The following is a 19,229-nucleotide window of genomic DNA, read 5'->3' on the forward strand; positions in this document are numbered from 1 at the left end:
TGTAACTGGTAGTTCTGTAGAAAGCAGCCAGCATTCAATGTCCAGTGTGCCTCAATCATCTACTGTATATCATCTACTACTAGACAGGTATATGGAGGAATTTAAGGTGGGGGGTTATATCGGAAGCAGGGTTTGAGGGTCGGCACAACATTGCGGGCTGAAGAGCCTGTAATGTGCTGTACTATTCTATGTTCTATGTTCTATATGCATTTTGATATGCCATCGCCCAAAATGTCCTGGTGGTCTGCTACAAACATCTAACTTTCTCCTTTGCCTAGCAGTGGAGAACTGAAGAGAGCAAATGAACTGGACTTTCTACCCTATATCAGGGAGTTCTGATATATGAATGAAACCTCATTCATCTCAATGGAGTTGCTGATTGTAGAAATGCCAAATGCAGGTTAGTGGCTGACTTATTTTATTTTCTCCTCTTTTAGAGCATTTAGTTAAATTTTTGATATTTTAAAATGTTCTAATTATTTAAAAAATATATTTAAAATCACAAATCTTTCAAAATATACCTAATCATCAGCAATATTAAAAAAAAATTAAAGAGCAACAATAGTTGGGCTCTCAGAATACACCGAGGGCAATCTAATCTTCGTGCATGATGCTCCTCACGTGATGCCTCTTCACTGGACTAACCCGTCCAGAGACGTACAAATAGGCAGGAAAGGTGGTAGTAACTTATTTTGTTAACTCTGTTTCTCTTTCTACAGTTGCTGCCTGGCCAGCTGAGTATTTCCAGACTCATTCACATCTGGTTATGAAAAATAAAGAAGCCACTCAGCCTATGCCTTCACTCACTTGAATTATTTTTAATCTGAACACCAATTCCAACCAAGTAACTTGCTGGTATCTTTTGATACCTTTAATATATCTCTTTGGGTAATATATGTTCTTTTCAATTTGAAAATGATGATCTCAAATAGCTACAGAACCCTCCACAAGGGATTCTGCAGATGCTGGAAATCCAAAGCAACACACACAAAATGCTAGAATAACTCAATAGGTCAGGCAGGATTTATTGAGAGGAATAAAGAGTCGACATTTCAGGCCTAGACCCTTTATCAGGACTAGAAAGGAAGGAGGAAGAGGCTAGAATAAGAACGTTGGGGGAGGGAAAGGAATTCAAGCTGGCAAGTGATAGGTGAAACCAAGTTGGGGGGGAATCGTTAGAGGGTGGGGGAAGGTGGATTGATGTGAGTAGCTAGGAGGTGATAGGTGGAAGAGATAAAGGGTTGGAGAAGAAGGAATCTGTTCAGACAGGAGAGTAGACCCTCAGATTGCTGATGAAACCAAGATCAGCATCCAGGAAAACCAGGCTGGCTGTCTTGTAAATAGATATCAGAGTGATGGAAGAGTGCAGTGCGAATGAGAGTGATAGCCTGGAATGTTCAAAGTAAAATTTATTATCAAAGTACACACATGTCACCAAATACAACCCTGAGATTCTTTTTCCTGTGGACATACTCAGCAAATCTATAGAACAGTAACTGCAAACAGGATCAATGAACAACTACCTGTGCAAAAGCAAATATAAATAAATAGCAATAAATAACGAGAGCATGAAATAACAAGATAAAGTGAGGCCATCGGTTGTCGGAACATCAGAAATACAACGAGTGAAGCTATCCCCTTTTGTTCAAGAGCATGATGGTTGAGGGGTAGTAGCTGTTCTTGAACCTGGTGGTGTGAGTCCTGAGATTCCTGTACCTTCTACCTGATGGCAGCAGTGAGAAAAGAGCATGGCCTGGGTGGTGAGGATCTTTGATAATGGATGCTGCTTTTCTATGACAACGTTTCATGTAGATGTGCTCAGTGATTGGGAGGGCTTTACCCATGATGTAATGAGCTGAATCCATTACCTTTCATAGGATTTTCCACTCAAAGGTGTTGGTGATCCCATCTCAGGCCATAATGCAGCCAGTCAGTATTCTTTCCATCACACATCGATTGAACTTTGTCAAGATTTTTAATGACATGTCGAATCTCTGCAGGCTCCTGAGGAAGTAGAGGCACTGTTATGCTTTCTTTGATGTAGAAAGAGATAAACAATCACTGTCATTGGTCTACCAGTCGTCACATAGTATTGTAAGATTGGAATCATGGGACAAATGAGTTAAAGGAGAAGTCAACGCAAAACTGGTTGAAGATGAAGAACAGGTTAATCCCAAATTCCACAGACTTTAATTTTGTAATCAGATTGAATGCAGATTGGAAAACAATATTCTCAAAGGAGAATACTCTTTTGAATACTTTTTCAAAATAGTATGCATTCAGTAGCAGGGCACATGGTATAGATAGGATAAATACTTGCAGATTTTTTCTCCTGAAATTGGGTGGGACTAGAACCCGAAGTAAAAAGTAAAACACTTAAGGGGATCGTCATTCAAAGGGCAGTGCGAGGTTGGAAAGGACTGCCAGCAGAGGTGGTGGATGCAGGTTCAACTGCAACATTTAAAGTGAGTTAGATAGGTACTTGGATGAGATGGGTATGGAGGGTTAATGTCCAGGTGTGGGTAGATGGGACTAAACAGAAAAACAGGTCAGCTGCCTAGATGGGGCAAAGGGCCAGCTGCAGTGCTCTAGGGCTCTATGCCTGGTGACATGCATATTATGATTCAAAGTAGTACAACACTCACAGGTAAAACATTATTTATTACTTGTACTTAACGTACTAACACACGGATATACTCATGTTCAAAACGGTAACTCAATTATTTACTGTACCTGCTCTTTCCAATCAACACTACCTGTGATCAAATAATTAAAGTATCTCCCATTCAGAATCACAGACAGACATACACAGGCCCAATCATGCAAATCATTCATGCACACAGAATAAAAAGTGAAATATTTAAACAGTTATTATAAGTACATGCATTTGCACAAGCACACTTGTCCCAGTGTAGAGATATCAGGTATTATAGAAACTTGCATTATTGCTGATTTCAGCTAAATTATATTTTTTGGCAGATCCAAAGACACCTTCTAAAATGTATTCTTGGTGTTCTTCGTTAACTAAATATCATTTAAATCACTTTGTCATTATACTCAATAAGTTCAAATATAATTTAGTTTTACATTGGTAAATCTGATTTCGGAAAGGTCTTCAGAACATAGGCTTACATTTTATCACAGGTCTCTGCTAAACAATGGTTCCTATAAAGAAAACACAAACTGTATTTTGCATGTAACATTTATGTTTTGGTTACAATAGCTGAATATGGAAATAAAATCCATGGTAAATAATGCACTTAAGAAGGATGAAGTGTATTAATTAATCCTGGCATCACTGATGGCTGTTTGGTGACAGCATTGCTGAATTCAAATGAGACTTAACCTTGGGTGAGACCGGCTAGCTAGCCTTTCTTCTCTCGTCTTCTCAAATCTAAAAATTGTTAAGTGATCTTTGTAGCTCAGCTTTCCTCACAGATTAATGTAAGAATGGTCTAATGCTTGCAAACGTGACTGCCTGTGACAGGCGTACAAACTCCTCAAAAGGAGGAATTCCTCAGTTAAACACCCCTCCCCCATTCTAAAAAAATCTGCTTGCTAAAACCTCCTTTAAAAGGAGCTAACCACTTAATCCTCGAAAGCTTGATTGCTGCAAAATAAAATAGGGGAAAAAATAGTTCTTTTGAGCTGCATGGAAGGTACTGTGCAGAAATGAGGGAGTGGATCACGAGCTGAGGGCTGCTTTGATATTAAATCCTACAGGTGGCCTCCTTCCGATGCTGACATGATCCCAGTGGGATTGTTCTGTGGCCTTTTGATACTCTATAAAAGCTTTCTGAGGATAGTTTAAATAAAGAAGAATATTTGTGGAGAGTGTGGGGGTGAATTAGGTTGTAATAAATAGCTTTAAATGTTTAAATTAAAGGTTATTTACCCCTCAAAATGCTTTCCCCTCTCTTCTCTTGCTCCCTGGGAAGTGTCTGCTCCGGTGTGAAGTAATCAGTATCAGAATCAGGCTTATTACCATCGACATATGCCGTGAAATTTGTTGTTTCTTGGTAGCAGCAGTGCCATGAGACCTAAAAATGACTCTTTAAGTTTCAATAAATAAATAACTAGTGAAAAAGAGGAACAAGCGCAGAAATCTGATGGCAGAGGAGAAAAAGCTGCTCCCAAAAAAGTTAAGCGTGCATGCTCAGGCTCCCATACCTCCACCCCGATGGTAGTAATGAGAAGAGGGCATGTCCCGGATAGTGAAGTTTCTCAGTGATGGATACACCTTTTTTGAAGATGTTCTCAGTGGCGGGGAGGACTCCGCCCATGATGGAGCTGGCTGGTCTACCACCCTCTGCAGCCTCTTTTGATCCTACACATTGGAGTCTCCATACCAGGTGGTGATACAACCAGTCAGAACGCTCTCCATCCTGCATTTGTATAAATTTGCTTAGGTCTTTGGTGGCATAACAACTCTTCTCAAGCTTCTCATGAAGTATGATTGCCGGTATGCCTTCTTCAATGTGTTGGGCCCAGGATAGATCCTCTGAGTTGCTGATGTCCAGAATTTGAAGTTTCTCACCCTTTTCACTGACCCCCTCAGCAACAACTAGAGTATGTTCTCCCAACTTCCCCCTCCAGAATCATAATCAGTTCCCTCACCTTGCTGAAGCTGAGTGCAAGTTTGCTGTTGTGACACCGCTCAACCAATTGGTCTATGTCACTCCTGTATGCCGTCTCAGATTCTGCGAACAACAGTGATTTTGATGGCGAACTTATAGATGGAATTTGATTTATACCTAGCCATGCAGTCTTGCGTATGGAGAGAGCAGAGCAGTGGGCTAAGCATGCATCCAAAACTGTCAGCGGGGAGGAATTGTTATTACTAATCCACATTGACTGTTGTCTCCCAATGAGGAAGGCAAAGATCCTGTTGCCGAGAGAGGTACAGGTGCCTGAGTTTTGAAGCTTGATGATTGGAATTGAAGGGATGATGGTGTTGAATACTGTATGACTGCCATTGTCCAGGTGCTTCAATGCCAAGTGGAGAGCCAATGAGATCACACCCTCTGTAGACCTGTTGTGGTTGTAAACAAATTGCAGTGACCCAGTACCTTGCTCAGGCACTGGTTAGTTTTGGCCATGACCTGGAGTATTGTGTACAGTTCTAGTCATCTAGTTATAGGAAGAATGTGAAAGCTTCAGAGAGGCTGCAGAAGAGATTTACCAGGATGCTTCCTGGATTAGAGAGCATGTCTTATGAACAAAGGTTGAGCGAGCTGAGGTTTTTCTCTTTGGAGCAAAGGGGGATGAGACGTGATTTGTTAGAAATGTATAAGATGATGGGACATAGGGTGGACTGCCAGCATCTTTTTTCGGTGTAGCAATTTGTTACTATGAGAGGGCATAATTTTAAGGTGAATGGAGGTAAGTGCATGAATGCCTTGCCAGGGATGGTGGTGGGGGCAGATACAATAGGGACATATAAGAGAATCTTTGAGAGGCACATGGATGAAAGAAAAATTGAGGGCTTTGAAGAAGGGAATGGTTGATTGATCCTGGAGTAGGTTAAAAGTTCAGAACAACATCATGGGCCAAGGTCCCGTACTCTATTGTATTGTTCTATATTCTATGTTCTATGTACAGTATGGCTAACCTTTCAAAGCATTCATGATAGTAGATGTGAGTGTAACCAGGTGATAGATGTTGAAACAGTTAACCCTGCTCTTCTTGGGCACCGGAATGATTGATCCCCTTTTGAAGCAGATGAGTACTTCAGACCACAGCAGTCAGAGGTTGAAAATGTCCTTGAATGCTCCAAGTGCCATGCCAGATACACCATCAGGGCCTGACGCCTTGCGAAGGTTCACCCTCTTGAAGGATATTCTAACATCAGCCATTGAGATGGAGATCACTGGGTTACTAAGTGCAATGGGGATTTGCACAGGTGTAGTGTTCTCCCCTTCAAACTGTGTTTCAAAGGTGTTGAGCTCATTATGGAGTGAAACATCACTGCCATTTATGCCATACAGATTTTGAGAATTATCCTCAAGAGCCTTAGAACGAAGTGTCTAGGCTACATCCACACTAGACCGGATAATTTTGAAAATGCCGGTTTTGCGTAAAAACAATAGGTGTCCACACCAGGTGTTTTTGAAAATACCTCCATCCACTAAAACGAGTATTTAGGTGAATCTCTTCCTACTGGGCATGCGCAGGACATATCTACAGAAAACAAGCGAAGAGGAAATGGTATACTTGCTGTGCGCTTGTCCAATTATAGACTAGAAAAACTTAAAAGGAAGTTGCCAAACGATGGACAGCAGTTGGCTCTCATGCAGGAGGACTTAAAAAAACTAAAAAAACAAACTGGAGCATATGAGGCAACCGACAGGGAGTTCACGGATAGTATGACCCAGCTGACGACGAACATTGAAAAACTGACTAACTCTGTTGCAGAGGGGTTTGCAATGATGAGGAATATGATGGCTCCCCCCCAGCACTTTTCACCGCCACAATACCAGCCTCACAGCCACTACATAGCTACACATACGGACACACAGACCCCCGGGTGGCCCCACCATCATCTTCCCCACTCCCACAGAGGGGTCACCCTGGAAATATTTCCTACAGTCATTGTCCCTTCACCGATGAAAGGGGCGACAAGTTTTTTAAAACCTCCGGTTACCCCGTACACACTACAACGCCCAACCGGCGTTTTCAGATTTAAACACCCTGGAGAGCGTTTTAGAAAAGTTCCATTTTCGGGGGAGGAAAACGCCGTTTTAGTGTGGATGGAGGGTCAAAATGAAGAGAAATAGCTTCAGTTACGGATTTATCTGGTCTAGTGTGGATGTAGCCTTAGACTATCAACGTGCATAACAAATGCTGAGAAATATTGAAGGATTTACACAGGTAAAGATTTTGTAAACACCTGTTTTCTTCCTTTCTGCCTGACTTAATGACACCCGATACAAAGTTCACAGTCTATTGGGCAGTAGTGATCCATACCCTCCTATCTGCTCTGGGACATGAATTACCTACAGCAGTCATCTCAAAGCAGTGGAAGAGCACTACCAATGGCCATCTCCCCAGAATCCTCCTAAATCACCAGGAGGATATATAAAAGATTGTCAGTGCCCCCTTTCTGGCCAGCATTGATATTCTGATTACAGTTAGCCCGTTCTGATGTGCAGGCCACGTTATCTGGATATTAATCGGGAATATCATGTGCTCCATTCAATGGGAGCACATAAAAGTTGGAGGAATGCACCACTTTCCGAACTTTCCACCTGTAACTCTGTCAAGAATCACTTGTTCCACTCGAGGCACAATTTGTGGGCCCCGCTTAGTCTTCAACTCAAAACCCAGACAGCTGCAGTGAAAGCCAGTCAACATCAATCCTGACAGAATACCTAAAAAGAAAAGGAGGAGTTCGTCTTTGTCATAGCCAACTTCAAGGTTCTGTAGGTATCCTTATTTATATTTTCCTAACGGACAAATTTCCCCTCTATGTGGGGACTGCCTTGGCAGTTTTGGGTATGGACTTAAGTGTTGGTGCCCAGAAGTTACTTCTTACACATACATTGCTGTCTTAGGGGAACAAGAATGCACGGTGAGTGGCTGCCATGCATCTGTATCAAGTACTTGCACCACATGCACTCAAGCGATGCTGACCTTGTTTCAGTTGTGGAGCTTTTGAAGCTGCCTTCTGACTATAAGCTACTGTCAAGCTTGTGCTGAATGATGGATGAAATTCTTTGACATTTTCTGTCGCTATTTCCATGGAGGCTACAATTTTGCAATCAGGTCAAACATAAGTCCCTGCATGACTAACAAATTGAATTGCATTTCAGTCACACATAAATCTATTGTGCAGTGCATAATTTAAGAACTTACCACAGGTGCAGCGCCTGTGTAAATATTTTAATGCAACAACATTGTCACCTGTCTCTTCTATTCTATCATTTCTGATGCTAAGCCTAACCCTCTGTTCTTTGAAATGATGTGGATTGATTGATGGATTTAAATAATTAATAATAAAATTATTAAAATACTTAATAAGTACAAAGAAGATCTTTAACTAAGACATCTTAAGTATTAACAAGTAATTACGAACTTTGAAATAAAGTGAAATATTTACCTGTATTTCCACAGGATTTCCAGTTTGTTGAAATGAACAGCGCCAGTATCTCCTGGGCATACAGTTGTGGTCTGGATGCGTCTATTTCTGTCCCCAGTGGAGTTAGTGTTCTGGAAGTGTGTCCGATGCTGAGTGCTACAACAGAGCAGGAAGAGAAATGCAATGATATATGACCTTCTGGTTGTCTTGGACTTCTGGAGATGAGCAGAACTGTGAATGGCTGAGAACCAACATGTCCGAATGGATTTGCATTTGATTCTGTCTATTAAATATAACTTGCAAACTGCAGCACGTGACTGTATTATGTTTGTCATGAAGGCTCGCAATTCAAGGAATTTGGAATTCACTTGCTTCCATTGTGTCAACAGCAGGCTTCCTAATAATGCAAGAAATCACAGACCTGAGAGTACCACACCAAATTCCCTAGATCTACAGAAATTATATGGACATCACTGCCTCAATATCTGTTTAGGTATTGAGGCCAAGGTCCTGAAGCTTATTGATTAGTTTTGAGGGGATGACAATATTGAATTCCAAGCTGTAGACAATAAGGAACGTTCTGATGTATACATCTTTGCTGTTCAGATGTTCCAGGGTTGAGTTAAAAGCCAATGAAGTAATTCTGCTGTTAACCGTTTGTGGCATTAGGCAAATTGAAGCAGATCCAAGTCATTTCTCAGGCAGCAGTTGATATGTTTCATCACCAATCTCTCAAAACATGTCGTCGCAGTGGGTGTAACTGCTATTGGGCTATAGTCATTGAGGTAGGTTAGCATGTTCTTCTTAGGCACTGGTATAAGAGAAGCTTGCTCGAATCAAGTGCTGAACTGAGAACTTAAAGATATTGGTGACAATCCAGTCAGGTGATCAGCACACTTGGCCAGGTACTGCAACTGAGCTGCATTACTTCCATGGGTATACTCTCCTGAAGCATGCTCTCACGTTGGTCTAAGAAACTGAAATCACAGGCTCATTGGGGGCTGTGGGAGCTAGTGAAGGTTCCTCCATATTTTGATGGTCAAAACGAGCACAGAAGGCATTGAGCTCATCTGGAAGTGAAAGAGCACCAGCTAACTGCCTTGATCCTCAAACTAAGCCCCAGAAAAGCAGAATTAGCGCACACAATAGGAACCTCGCTCCCATGCACAACTTTATAAAATAACAGTCAAGTCCTTAAGCAATATTTACATAAGATGGTAAACACAAAATACTCTGCAGATGCTGGGGTCAAAGCAACACTCACAAGACACTGGAGGAACTCAGCAGGTCAGGCAGCATCCGTGGAAAAGATCAGTCGATGTTTTGGGCCGGAACCCTTCGCCAGGACTGAAGAGGGAAGGGGCAGAGGCCCTATAAAGAAGGTGGGGGGAGGGTGGGAAGGAGAAGGCTGGTAGGTTCCAGGTGAAAAATCAATAAGGGGAAAGATAAAGGGGTGGGGGAGGGGAAGCAGGGAGGTGATAGGCAGGAAAGGTGAAGAAGGAATAGGGGAAACACAATGGATAGTAGAAGGAGGTGGAACCATGGGGGAAGGGAGGGGGAGGGAATTACTGGAAGTTGGAAAATTCTATATTCATACCAAGGGGCTGGAGACTACCTAGACGATATATGAGTTGTTGCTCCTCCAACCCGAGTTTATACCAAGATGGTATACATAATATGGACTGCTTCCCAGGCATCTTACCATATTGTACAGGAAACACGTCTCAATGGATTGCTGATTGTTAATCCACCTAACCTGAAATTATACAGGCTCTGGTCTTTTCACTGGAAAAAAGTGATGAAGGAAATTTAAGTGGAGGCTGAAATGGAATAAAAGCAAATGGCACAAAACTGAAGCAAGGAGACCTTTTCTGACCAGTGAATGAAAACATTGCCTATTTTAATGAAGCCCATCAGTTTTCACTGCTCAAGTAAAGTGTCGGAATCGGGATTATTATCACTGACATTCCATGAAATTTAGAGCAACACACAGAAAATGCTGGAGGAAATCAACAGGTCTGGCAGCATCTATGGAAATGTATGGACAGTTGACGTTTCGGGCTGAGACACTTCATCAGGAATGGAAAGGAATACGAAAGAATCCCGACAAAGACGGTGGTGGGGGGGGGCCTTGTTGGGAAGTAGTACAAGCTAGAAGGTAATAGGTGTGGGGGTTGGGGGGGACAAGGTAAGAAGCTGGGAGGTGATAGGTGGAAAAGGTAAAGGACTAGAAAAGAAGAAATCTCATAGGAGAGGAGAATAGACCACAGGAGAAAGGGAACGAGGAGGGGCACTGGGGGGGGGGGGGTGACATGCAAGTGAGGAGAAAAGAAGAGGTAAGAGGGAGGCCAGAGATGAGAATTGAAGAAGAAGGAAGGGGAGGAAGAAAAAAATACCAGAAGAGAGAAATTGATTTTGATACCATCAAAATCCCCATTGGAGATTTTCCAATGGAATATGAAATGTTACTCCTCCAACCTGAGAGTGGCCTCGTCAAGGAAGTAGAGGAGGCAATGGGAATGGGGATTCGAATTGAAGATGCTCGCCAAAGCAGTTCCCCCAACCTACATCGGGTCTCACCCACGTAGAGGAGGCTGCATCCGGAGCACCAGATACAGTAGACGACACGAACGCATTCACAGGTAAAATGCTGTATCACCCAAACAGAGGAGAGGGAGGAGGTGAATCGGCAAGTGTAGCATTTCTTCCGCTTACAGGGATAAGTGCCAGGAGGGAGATTAATGGGGAAGGTCGAACAGACAAGGGAATCACAAATGGAGTGATCCCTGCAGAAGTAGAGAGTGGGGAGGAGGTAAAGATGTGTTTGGTGGTAAGATTCTGTTAAAGCAGGCGTAAGTTGTGGAGAATGATGTTCTGGATGCAGAGTCTCATGGGGTGGTAGGTCAGCTCAAGAGGAACTCCGTACCAGTTAAGGCACTAGAAAGATGGAGTGAGGGTAGATGTCTGGGAAAAGGAGGAAATGCAGCTGAAGGCAACATCAGTACTGGAGGAAAGGAGACCTCATTCTATGAAAAAGGAGGACATCTCTGTTGTTCTGGAAAGGAATGCCTCATCCTGGAAGCAGATGCGGCAGAGACTAAGAACTGATATTGACGATTAAGCAAGGGTGCATGAAGCAGCATCAATGTAGCACAGAAAGAGCTGGGCAGCATTACTATGGAAGGCCAGGAGCATGGACTGCTCCACATAGCCAACGAAAAGGCAGGCATAGCTGGGGTCCATGTGAATGTCCATGGCTACAGCTTGGGTTTGAAGAAAGTGGGAGGAGCTGAAAGAGAAATGGTCTTGGCCTGGAGGTGGAGGAGGCCAGGATCAGGAGGCTGTATAGTTTGTGGTCTGAAGGCGTCCAGGGCCATTAGAACTAGAAATGATGATGGTAGTATCCATGGTTTGGACCCTTCTGGGATCGTTGGAACTGGAGTTGGCGACTGCAGGATCTGTGGTCTGGAGACCTCCAGGGCCGTTGGATTTGTGAAATCCAATGTGAAATTTGTTTTTTTTTTGTGGCAGAGATACAATGCAAGACATAAAAATTACTATAAGTTAGAATAAAAAGATCAATAATGCAAAAGGGGAATAGTGAGGTAGTGTTCGTGGGTTTATGGACCGTGAAGCAGGCCATGCAGAGCACCAATATAACTAGAACAGCATTCAGACATGCGCTGAAATGTGGTAATTAATATCTGTGCTCCACAAATGCCAAGCAACAACCATCTCCAAAAAGAGAGGATCTAGACTTTAACATTGTACAGCTATGCATTTGTTGAATACGCCACTATCACCAAGTTTGCGTGACCATTCATCAGAAACTTACCTGGAACAGCCACAAAGCTATTCTGGCAGCAAGACAATATAACTGAATGCCTGACTCTCCAAGGCTTTTCCACCATCTAAAAATATATTCAGGACTGTAGGTGACTACTCTCAACTAGTACAACAGTTGCATCCATTGCAAAGAATATTACTTTCCTCCCTCTACCAACTCTGTGCATCGTGTGGACTATTGTGACTCAATTATAAAATACATTGCAACACTTATCGATGCTTCTTAATATCTAGATCTTTTCTTAGTGTAATTTCCAGCGTGTAATCGTTTGCTTTTGTTAAGGGAGATGCAACACATTTTTGTAAGCAGATAAGCACAGCTTGCATCAGAGAGAATGACAAGATGGAAGAAGGCCAAGTGTCCAGGGTTCATGGAGAACACCAGACCCAATATTCATTTTTTTTCTTAAATTTGCTTTGCTCTTCTGATAAAAAATGAGTTCAACAAGGGGGAAGGAGGGTGGAGGGGTGAGCAATAGATTATGAAAGGGTGGAATAGAAAGGAAGAAAAATAAGTGGAGTACACCAAATAGGGGAGAGATTGAAACTAAGGCAGTGAGAAAATAGAATAATACATCAATAGGAAGGGGGTGAAAACAGGATGATCAACCAAAAGGACGCTATTTATTTTTGAGTCTGGCAGAAATCACTCTGCAGGCTCTATTTATTGCCTCTGGTTTACTTAATTATAGTCACTCCGAATGTAGCCAGAATCATTTAAAACTCATTAATCTTTGTTAATGAAAATACATTCAAGGTTATGAGCAAATGCTATAGACTCATGTAAGTCACCCACCACAAAAGAGTAGACAAAGCATGTTAGCAGCAATGTGCCCACTGTGTGTGTGTGTATGGGGGGGCAATATCAGTGTTTCTTTGTGGCAATGATCCAAAGACTTAATTGCATTGTTCAGAAGGTGACCAAATAAATTACAGCCCTTTGCTGTACATCTTGGCAGGTGAAGGAATCAGGCAATCCCAATGACCATCCAGATCTACTCCCTTATTATTCACCTATTGACATAGAGCAACAATGTTAACTGTGAGGATGTGCTCAATAGTTTGATGGTTCAACCATTCAATGGAATGGAAAGGAAGGAGAGAGACCATGGACTGGATTATCCAAACTGCCATTCCACAGTTATGGGATGAGTAAAATTAATGGGGTTTGTATACAGAGATTGTCAGATCTTCCAACCAGCTTCTTTCTAACCACCAGAAAGAACTGCATGAAGGCCTCAACAACCAGTTGCACTCACATCTACTGTGATGAAGTGCTTTGGGAGGTTGCTCATGGCCAGGATCAGCTCCGGCCTAAGCAAGGACCTGAACCCGCTGTAATTTGTCCACTGCCACAAGAGGTCTACAGCAGATGCAATCTCATTGGCTCCCCACTTAGCGTTGGATCATCTGGATAATAGCAATACATCAGAACCCTTGAAATCTGCATTCAACACTGTCATACCTTCAGTACTAATGGACAAGCTCCAAGACAAGGGCTTCTGTATCTCCTTCTGCCACAGGATCCTTGACTTTTTCATTTGGAGGCAACAGTCAGTGTGGATCAGGAATAAAATCTCCTCACTGACAACCACACTGGCTCACCTCATGGATGCATGCTTAGCCTACTGCCATATTGTCTTTACACCCTTGAATTTGTGGCTAGGCACAACTCAAATACCATCTGTAAATTTGGTTATGACACAATTGTTGTTGCAGAATTTCAGATGGTGATGAAAATGCATACAGGAGCAAGAGAGATTAGCTGGTTGAGTGGTGTTGTAACAACAACATTGCACTCAATGTCAGTAAGACTAAGGGATTGATTGTGGACTTCAGGAAGGGAAAGTCAAGGGAGAACATGCCAGTCCTCATTGAGGGATCAGTAGTGGAAAGAGTGAGCAGTTTCAAGTTCTTGGCTGTCAACAACTCTGAAGATCGATCCCGGGCCCAACATATGGATGCAATTACTAGGAAAGCTTGAAAGTGGCTATATTTCATCAGGAGTTTGAAGAGACTTGGGATGACACCAATGACTCTGGCAAATTTCTACAGATGTACCATAGAGAACATTTCTAACTGGCTGCATCACCGTTTGGTATAGAGAGGTGACTGCACAGGATCAGACAAAGCTGTAGAGAGTTGCAAACTCAGCCAGTTTTATTATGGGCAATGCCTGAAGAAGGCCACATCCATCATTAAGAACCCCTGTCACCCAGGACATGCCACCTTCTCATTGCTACCATCAAGGTGGAGGTACAGGAGCCTGAAGGCACACACTCAATGCTTTAGGAACAGCTTCTTCCCCTCGCCATCAGATTTCTGAATAGACAATGAACCCAAGTACACTACCTCTATATTTTTAAATTTTCTTTTTGCACTACTTATTTAATATAATTAAAAAATATATTTCTTTTGCAATTTATTGTATTTTTATTACCTTTTTAAATTATGTTTTGCAATGTATTGCTGCCACAAAACAACAAATTTCACGAAATATGTTAGTGATATTAAACCTGATTCTGATTTTGAGATTTTGCCTTGTACGCCTCTATAGAAGTTGAATTTGCATTTAAGTTTTCACTTTCTCCCAATGATCCAGAACAACCCCAACAGTATGAGAGCTGGCTTCATGTCCACCTCACCCCAAACCAAACAAGTGGATTGAGTAAAAGCTTCCAGTGTAGTTAATGATAATTAGTGGAGCTGCATGTGCATGAATATGTACGCCATGTACTTACATAAACCATCTGCATGTTACAGCTCATGATTGAATAGGAGTGTTTCTGGAGTGGAGGCATTCAATGAACATTTTCTCACATTCTGTAGACTTTTTCCACTGCTTGCTGCAGGAGGTAGAACCCATAAAATGGTTAAATCAGATGCTGCCAGCCTCATTAACATCACTTTCTCGAAAAGATTTGATTTATTGCCTTATCTCAGCTCCATGATATCCATTAGGCTATGGATTAGAGCTGGTCTCCCTACATGCTGGGGACCTTTGCCCCTTTAATAGCCCCACCTATATGCAGTCCTACTCACATCCACATTTATTGTGCACAGTACATTCTTTAATCTACTGTGAATGCCTACAGAAAAATGAATCTCAGGATAGTATATGGTGAAATATACGTATATAATAATATATTTATTTTGAACTTTTAACATTAAAACTCCCACCCATCATCACACTAGGAACAGCATAATTGTCTTTTCACTTTGGTACTAAACAATTCATCCTTTTATATGGGGTAGCACAAGGGTTCAAAACAAGGTGAGATAAAAGGAAACATCAAGCTGAAATCGAAGTAAAAATATGTTCTCATTCCGACATGCCAGTCCATGGCCTCCTCAAGTACTGTGATGAGGCCACACTCAGGTTGGAGGAGCACCACCTTAGATCCTGCTGGGTAGCCTCCAACCTGATGGCATGAACATCTATTTCTCTAACTTCTGGTAATTGCCCCAACCTTCACCATTCCCAATTCCTGTTTCCCTCTCTCTCCTTACCTCCTCACCTGCACATCACCTCCCTCCGGTGCTCCTCCCCCTTCCCTTTCTTCCATGGTCTTCTATCCTCTCCTATCAGATTCCCCCCCTCCAGCTCTTCATCTCTTCCACCAGTCAACTTCCCAGCTCTTTACTTCAACCCTCCCCCTCTCCCTATTTCACCTATCACCTACCGCTGTGTACTTCTTCCTCCCCTCTCCCCAACTTCTCCTCTTTCTTTCCAGTCCTGATGAAGGGCCTCGGCCCTAAGCGTCGACTGAATACTCTTCTCTATAGATGCTGCCTGGCCTGCTGAGTTCCTCCACCATTTTTTGTGTGTTGTTTTGGATTTCCAGCATCTGCAGATTTTCTCATGTTTGTAAAAATATGTTGAACAGCAACCAATTAAAATAAAAAGTAGTGACTAAACAGAATACATTAACCATAATTTTGGGTTGTCAATAGGAAACCAAATCTATATCAGGTAATTATGGCTCAGTACATTAGTGGTGACAGAGATAATGGGAGGTAAATCACTGATTCAGCCAAATATCTCAATTAGTGCATTCAGTCTCCACTAACATATTATCCAGCCTGCACACCCTTCTCAATCCCTCAACTGATACACTAACTGATGGCTCTGTTGAATTGGGAATATTAGCAGCTGCCAATTGCCATGATGACTTCTAATTCCAAATTAATTCAGGGTAAATGAAATGTCAGAAGAAGATTGATTTGTTTTAGTAATTGTCCTGATGAGGGGCGGATCACGTGATTCAAAAGAAAAGAGAATAGAGGGAGGACTGTAAACAGTAGCCCGAGGGATGTGTGTGTTTTACTACTATGATGGGGGAGGGATGAAGTGCAGAAATGATTGTTTGTACAGCAGAGTTCCAGTTTCTCCTCACAGATAACAGATAATCTTTAGGGTGACAAACAAATTTGGCTTACATTGTCTTCGAGCCCCAACAGGTTGACTGTATTCCTCAGGGTGCTGGCACTAGGCTGTACTAATTTAAAACCTCTTTTTTTTACAAAGTAAATATCAAACGGCTATAAACTTGCTGTCAGGACCTGGAGGTGGTGTGTCACTTCCACGGTATTGCAGAAATCTGGAAGAAGATAGTTAGATTTAAAAGCTGTAAAGTTACAAATCGCGAAGTTCCATCCTATTGCAGCACAGAATATAAAAAAGTCAAAGCTTATAGCCAAAGAAAGTAATTTCTAGACGTTTGTGCCAATTTAATAGGCAAAGTATAAATGCTAACTTTGTATTTAAAAGTTTAGCAACGAATTGTTTTGTTTTTAAAGCAGAAAAAAAATCAAACTCAGAAGCAAACTTAGCATTACAGCAACTGTTGGAGTCAGGACAGTTCTCTTTCCATTGAAACTGCATTGAAAAGTGGAGGAGCCATACCTTATATTCCGTCTAGATAGCCTCCAAGCTGATGGCTTGACCATCGATTTTGTGAACTTCCGGTAATTGCCCCCCCTCCCCGCCCCCATCACCATTCCTCATTTCTGTTTCCATCTCACACCTTCTCTCCTTACCTGCCCATCACCTCCATGCTGGTGCTCCTCTTCCTTCCCTTTCATCCATGGTCTTCTGTCCTCTCATATCAGATTCCCCCTTATCCAGCCCATTATGTCTTTCACCAATTGACTTCCCAGCTTTTTACCTCACCCGCTTCCCCTCTCCTGGTATCACCTATCACCTTCTACCTTGTACTTCTTCCTTCCTCCTCCCCACCTTTTTACTCTGACTTCTCCCTTCCTTTCCAGTCCTGATGAAGGGTCTCAGCCTGAAATACCGACTGATTACTCTTTTCTATAGATGCTACCTGGCCTGCTGAGTTGCTCCAGCATTATGTGTGTATTGCTAAAGTTCATCAGTTTTTTGTTTTGGGAGTAATTTAAGACAGGTTCATTTTCTGGAAAGAGCAAATGAAACAGATTGCCTGTGTGTGTCTATTTATGCACCACACCTGGGGCCCTGTAACAGAATCGATGTATTCCATGTGTCATCGTTGCACAGTCATTATCACCAGAGTCATTTATGGACCTTCTAGAAAAACACTACAATAAAACACTACATCCTATCCAATGCATGCTTGAATCTGTTCGGTGCAAATATTGGCAGCATCGACTTTCTAATCAATCTGATATGCAAAAACAAGTAATTTATTTTTGGATTACCTGAAATAATTAGGAGGAGATTTTGACTTTAGCAACACCAGTAAGTAACTGAGTCACATAGCATTTGGGATTACACCCTCAGAATTTAAATCTGCTCAAATGCACACGCACCAAGCATCCCTTTCAAAAGCCATGAGGACACCACACTTACCCCCAAACCAAACACCAGCCAGACGTGGACATGTGTTCTTTCGTCACTGCTGTGTCCAACTTGTAGAACTCCCCAAAAATATGAGAGTGGTTATGACACACATCAAAGTTATCCAAGAAAGTATACATTTGCCATGGGGAGGGGTGTGAAACTGGCAACATAGGCAGACAAGTTGGTGTAAAAATGGTGTCGAGTACAGGAGTTGGCTCAAGGGTTTGCATGTATGCAAGATATTGGAGAGACCACACCTGGAATACTGTGTGCAGTCCTGGGCGACACACTGTAGAAACGTGATTAAAAACATAGAACACAGAACTGTATAGCACAGTAGAGGCCTCGTCTTTAGACATCGGGCACCCTTCCAAATTAAGCCTATCATCCAATATATGGTTCATAGCCCTCTTTGTCTAAGTACTTCAAGTGTTCATTTGGACACTTCTTAAATGTTGTCAGTGACCCAGCTTTGACCACTCTCTCAGGCAGAGCATTCTGGTTGACACCACTTGAATCTCTTCGCTGACCCTGAACCTGTGTTTTCTAGTTTTATCTATCTCTGATATGGGGAAAATGAACCTGCAGTCTATCCCCACTAAACCCATAAATTTTACATGCCTCAATTAGGACCAGATGCAGGGTCTCAATTGAAATGTTGACCCTTTGCCTCTGCAGGAACTATTTGACCTATTGAGCTCTTCAAAACGTTTATATTTTGCTCAAGAAAGGAAGTATGTTAAATATGGGAAGGATGAAGAAGTGGGTTGACTTGGATAGGGTGAAACTTGGGTAACCATGGAGATAAGCTGTAAACAAGATTATTAGGTCAATGAGTGAGTGAGAGCAATTGGAGTGTGAGAATTTAGATAAAGGAACATAAAAAGGTGTATGAGTTTTGAAATATAGAGGATGTGTGGAGGGCATGCTCTGCAAATCTGACTGAGCATATCCTCAATTTGTAATGAGGGAAAAAAATACAAGCTGGGCTGATATTACAGATGGTTGACTGATAAAGACTCAAAAGTAAGTCATCTGAAGTTGTAAAATTCAATATTGCATTCGAAAGGCTGCAAAATACCCTGACTGAAGATGAAGAGCTGTTCCTCAAACTTGTGTTGGGTCTAACTGTGAGAGTATAGGAGACTACAGACTAGTAGTCTCCTGTACTGTCCAACTAATTGCTGGTCAACCTTTATTGATGTGCGATAGAGAGCACACTGACATACAGAATGACAGTGTGGTACTCCAGCTGCAGCAAGACAGATCACAAAGCACTCCAACGGCTGATTAGGACAGCTCAGCACATCACTGGGACTAAACTACTGGGTCTGGAGACAATCTACAGCTCATGATGGCTATGACATGCTCGTATTTTCATTAAAGACCCATCCTGTGCTGAACACTGTCTGTTCTATTTCCTCCCATCTGGTAGGGAGTACAGAAAATCTTAGCCAAGACAGTAAGACTGAAAAACAG

At 42.2% G+C, this 19,229-nt stretch overlaps 1 long non-coding RNA gene across 5 annotated transcripts in view; it reads right to left on the minus strand.

Moving 5' to 3' along the window:
- The window catches only part of LOC134355229 (uncharacterized), a 79,051-nt gene that overhangs the window by 23,391 nt on the left and 36,431 nt on the right, over nucleotides 1-19,229 (minus strand). For 4 of the 5 annotated variants that reach the window (XR_010019992.1, XR_010019991.1, XR_010019989.1 and 1 more), the window contains exons 2-3: nucleotides 8,099-8,233; nucleotides 1,869-2,004 (exon numbers count right to left, since the gene is read on the minus strand). This is a non-coding gene — a long non-coding RNA (uncharacterized LOC134355229). Of the gene's footprint in view, nucleotides 1-1,868; nucleotides 2,005-3,132; nucleotides 3,166-8,098; nucleotides 8,234-19,229 lie in introns of all 5 variants that reach the window. The other variant, XR_010019993.1, reaches the window with a different exon arrangement.

The sequence above is a fragment of the Mobula hypostoma genome, chromosome 12, assembly GCF_963921235.1.
Source record: "Mobula hypostoma chromosome 12, sMobHyp1.1, whole genome shotgun sequence".
NCBI lineage: Eukaryota > Metazoa > Chordata > Chondrichthyes > Myliobatiformes > Myliobatidae > Mobula > Mobula hypostoma.